This window comes from Oryx dammah, unplaced genomic scaffold (genome assembly GCF_014754425.2).
Source record: "Oryx dammah isolate SB20612 unplaced genomic scaffold, SCBI_Odam_1.1 HiC_scaffold_20, whole genome shotgun sequence".
NCBI lineage: Eukaryota > Metazoa > Chordata > Mammalia > Artiodactyla > Bovidae > Oryx > Oryx dammah.
The window spans coordinates 38159382-38164661 of record NW_024070204.1 but is presented as its reverse complement, the minus strand read 5'-3'; positions in this window follow the sequence as shown (position 1 = coordinate 38164661).

The following is a 5280-nucleotide window of genomic DNA, read 5'->3' as shown; positions in this document are numbered from 1 at the left end:
TGAGGGAGGAGATGACCTGTTCCCAAGAGGGAGATGAGGGATATTCTATCAGGAGACCTAGGTCTGAATACTGGGTGAACAGAATGCTACCTGAGTAGTCACAGGACTATAACAAATTATGTTCAAAAGAGAACACAGGTGCTCAACATTAACAAACACAAATCTATCAAGTGTGAGGAGCAAGTACTCTAAACCAAGTCAAGAATATCACAAGGCAAGCGGTTACAGGAACAGGTGAATAACAAAAAGCAAGAATAGGGTAAAAATCGAGTCCCAAGAGACTCAAGATAACCAAGGATTTGTTTAATTGGCCTCTTGCTAGGACATAGGTGAGTTTGACAGGTTAAAGGGAATCTAGATGGGGAGCTATCACATAGGGAGACACTGACAGGTGTTGAGCAAGAGGCTATCGTAAGCAGAGGGTATTTCAGAAGGATTGCCCTGGGGATGATGGAAGAAGAAGTGGAGAGAGTATTCTTTCATGACAGTGAAAGAGAGAATTTGATGAAGGTCTGAGGTAGGGCAGTGGCCATGAGCTGGAGTAGTTTGATCAGGAAGGGGAAAGAAAATATGATGCCAGGGTGGTTGCTCAGACTTCAAGGTCATTTGCAGGGTGGGTAGAATTTAGCTTGGAATTGGAAAATGGGAAAGGGATTCTGTACTGGAGGAAAGACAGCAGAATTGTTTCCAGGAGAGCAGATTTGGCAGACTCCCAAGCCTGACCCCATCTGGCATTCTGATACTCATATCAGATTCCTGGTATGAGCTCCATCTCTTGGAAAGGATTTATAAGTGGTCCACAGTGCTGTGCTGTGCTCAGTTGCTCAGTAATGTCTGATTTTGTGAGAACCCATGGACTGTAGCCCACCAGGCTCCTCTGTCCGTGGGGATTCTCCAGGCAAGAATACTGAAGTGGGTTGCCATGCCCTGCTCCAGGGCATCTTCCCAAGCCAGGGATCGAACTCAGGTCTGCATTGACAGGTGGATTCTTTACCATCTGAGCCACTGATCAGATGAGATGTTGGTTATTGTCAATGGCCTCCTGCATCTGTCACCTTTAAGTTTTAGCACAAAAGCCTGGGTTGGACACCAATACAAAAAAGAGTTAAGCTGTGGTCTCAAGTTTATTTAAGCATCTACAGAGAAATTTCCTGAGGTTCTCACTATCCATTCCCACCATCTCCACAGGATATGAACTATTCTCAAATGTGGCTGACGTTTTATACAGGATTATGCACCGTGGTGTAGTAGAAAGAACTTGAGCTTTGACCACATATTAGCTAAATGACTGATGAAAATTACCTTACAACAGCAGAAGATGGCTGTCTGTCAAAAGAAAAAATGATATGGCTTAAGTATCTGCACCTTGAGCTTCAGTGGTTTCTGCAGAGATGTTCTGCAGACCGGTCACTGCTTTTTAATGATTCCATTGACGTCAGACAGTGTCTAGCACAACCAGCTATTTTTATATACCAATTGAAAATGCAGAAACTATCTCTCCTCTGAATTAGATCACAAAGCAGCAATGAAATACATGCCTCTGCCATAAGGTAGATGAACAGGCACTTCTGGGTTATGTTAGAGAGAATATGAGTTTTTCTCAATCTCCCCTGGAGCAATGATTGCCATTGTCAATTGCACAAATCACTGGGTGCTTTTTCCTGATGTATTTGTAAGGAAAGAAGAAAAGGAATATTTTTCTCTGTTGATCTGAGAGTAACTACAAAACACCCTGGCACAGTACACAGAGCAAATCAGAAAGTGCCAAGATTGTCGATGCCAGACAAGGGAAGGAGTGAGCACGGTTCACATCTCTCTCCTCTTCCTACTGCTGTGTCCCTTGATGAAAAGGAAAGTGGAGGATTAGGCTCAGGGCCAAGAAGATTATCTGGTCCCCAAGACTGAGGGGCACCTTCTGTGACTCTGAGATTCTTTGAGACTATGGTTCTTGAAGCTGATCTGAATCTATCCAGCTGGATGTATTCTGATGCAGACATTACTGAAAATAACCTCTGCTGTTACCAGATAGTAGTCTCTGGACTAGAAAACCTTACGCATAAACACAGCATAAATGGCAGCAGCAAGACTACCATTGGCATTCTAAGCAAAATTCCCAGAGTAGCTGGGAAGGCATTTTCATATGCTTTCATAGTTTGAGTAGAAATAAAGCAAATGACGATCAACAAACATCACACGATGCATTGTCAAGAAAAATCTCTTAACCATAATAACAGAGGTCCTGTAGTAGATGTTTAGGTTTCCCTATATAAAATCTGTCTCTTGTACTTGGAATTCTGATGGTTGCAGAAGATAGCAGCTCATTATTTTCTAAAACTGGGGGGTGAGGCGAGGAGGGATAAATATTCAAATTCGAAACCATCAACTTTTTGTGATTATATTGCTTTCCCAGATAAGAGCAGACATTTCAGCAAGACCCTTTGTTTGCTGGCCTCTATTATATGACAGCACTTTAGAAATTCTGAATTTTAAAATGCAGACGATAATATCAGCTCCCAAATGTCAGGCATCATGATGAATTGGCTTTTCAACTTTTCAAGCCATTCACTTTCCTTGCTTCCAAAATGTCAAATACAAAGGATTCTGATAACAAAGCTGGGCGAAGCATGTGATTATTACTTTTTGCAACAATCATAGTATTTAATGGACAACCCTTCCAAAGCTTGTTTTATATGTAAAAGCCTGTGGTCTTTGCCTGATATTCTAATTGTTCAGACCGAGTCAGGTTTTAAGTAAATTAATCAATAAAATTCAACACCCTCAATTTAACACTTTGAAATGATTGATTTCCTCCACTTCTATAGTATTAAATTTTTTTAAATGTCAATCCAATCCTTAATTAACCTCTTATTTAATTTGTCTTTTGTTCCAGACACACAGGTGTTAATTTGCCCTTTTGGAAAGTGAAGGTAGGGTAACTAAAGGAAAAGAATTTCAAGGCTCATGAAGTTTTCTTCATTAATATCTTAATTTAGCAAAACTGACATAAGAATTGCACCTTATAATTCATGGAATGTTGTTATAAAGAGCTCTTAAAACTGGACTATTATGCCTTCTTTTTCTATTTTCATCAAAGCTCAAATGGAAACATTCATTGTTGAAAAGTGCAGAAATTAAATCATAGATTGTTTGATGGGTGATTTATTTATAAATGTACTCATCTATTTATTAATTCAACACACATTTATAGAGTAGACAGGTAAAGAATCTGCCTGCAATGCAGGAGACGCAGGTTCGATCCCTGGGTAGGGAAAATGCTGTGGAGAAGGAAATGGCTACCCATTCTAGTATTTTTGCCTGGAAAACTCCATGGACAGAGGAGTCTGGTGGTATACAGTCCATGGGATCACAAAGAATCAGACACAACTGAGCGACTAACCCTACCAGGTTCTAAACATTAGGCTAGGTAAGAAATACAAGGATAAATAAAGCACCATTTCTGGCTTCAAAGAGTGGAATTTAAGGTGGGAACAGGTTATACCATAGCCATAGACAGCAAGAGTTCAGTAGGTCCAAGGCACTCATTTCTTCTTCTGGACATGACTTCAAAATTATGTTCCTAAATTTCTGAAAATGAATATAACACAGTAATTATTGAAAAACTTACCTAAACTATAATCCAGCACAGTTCTGAAAGAGACCCCTTTTTTGCTTAGGTCACATTACCTTTTTACTTTTACCTTTTTATTCAGTGATACCTCCCACATAATAGTACCCAGGGCACAGAGACCTTATGTTTTCCATAATATAGACAAACACAAATTCTAAACAGTGACCCTCCCTTATGAAAAGCTAATTGCATGTATTGCTCTTTTTTTCAATAAAGGAAAAAATCTTCTCTAATTTTTGTATTATCTTTCAAGAAAACGAGTTGGCCTTCTATTCAATTCTAATGGTCCTGAGCTTGCCTGTTATTTTATAGAGGGAGAATATAGACTTTTAGATGGCATAATTGATAAGCAAAATCTTCAACACAGTAGACTCAAAAATCCTTCCTCCATATTGACAACAAAAGAATAAATATAGTCATATTATAGATGGATCAAATATCTCTAGAAATATACATAAGAAACTGGTAATATCAATTGCCTCCTGAATTGGAACCTGGATGAGTTAGAGGTAGAAACTGTAAGAACATTTTCACCATTGATAGAGACCATAGGGACATTTTCACAAAGACACATGCATAACACAATGCAGAAATGCTGGAGATCAGAAACTTCTCAGACCCACTAAACAGAATATTCTTGCTTAGTTTCAATTCATTGATCTAGCTCCCCTCTAAACCAGAGATCCTGAAATTCTGATTTCCTTTTCCCAGTCAAGCCAACATTCTCTTTTTCATTCCATTTTCCTTTTCTGCACCATCTTTCTCAGCATCTGAAATGCCTACAATTTCCAGATTTCTGTTTGCCATATCCCTCTGCTCCTACCCCTTCTCTTCTCATGCCCAGGATAGTTTAAAATCTCTGGAGAGCTGCCTTTGTTAACTAAGTTGGGGGGGAAATATTTTTGAGTACCAGCAGATGATATATGGACACTGATTCCTCTTACCTTGTACTCCTGATCCTGTTCTCCATATAGAAATATATTTTTCTTGTAAGATAATTTAAGAGGGAAGGGATGAATTGGGAGATTGAGATTCACATAAACACACTACTACTTATAAAAAAGATAACTAACAAGAACCTACTATATAGCTTAGGGAACTCTAGACCTGTATAGAAAAGAATATAAAAAGAGTGGATATATGTATAACTGATTCCCTTTGCTGCACAGCAGAAACTAACACAGCATTGTAAATCAACTATACTCTGATAAAAATTAATTTAAATAAATAAAAGTTAAAATACAAGTGAATAAGTGAAAAATATATGAAATTTTGTCAATTCTTATCTGACTTTCACTGGAATGACCAGTGAGCTCAGTGAGGTCACATATCTGTGAGCCTCTCAGGTGCAAAGGTCACATAAAATGCACATTGTCTTGAAAAGAGAGGTCAGCCTTGTTCACCTGCCCCCAACATGTCAGAAAGGAAAGATGCTCTCTTCTTCCTGGTTAAGGAATTTTTGAGGACATATACTTTATTCCCCATCTCCAACAACCAGTGAATAACCTAAGAAAGCATTTTTTCCTTTCTACATTAAAAAAGAAGTACCTACATTTTTCTTCCTGAAGTTCCTTTGAAAGAGAATACTGCTATCTTTATCTGATTGAATCCAGATACTTAACTATTACATCTAAAATGACATTTTAAATGAA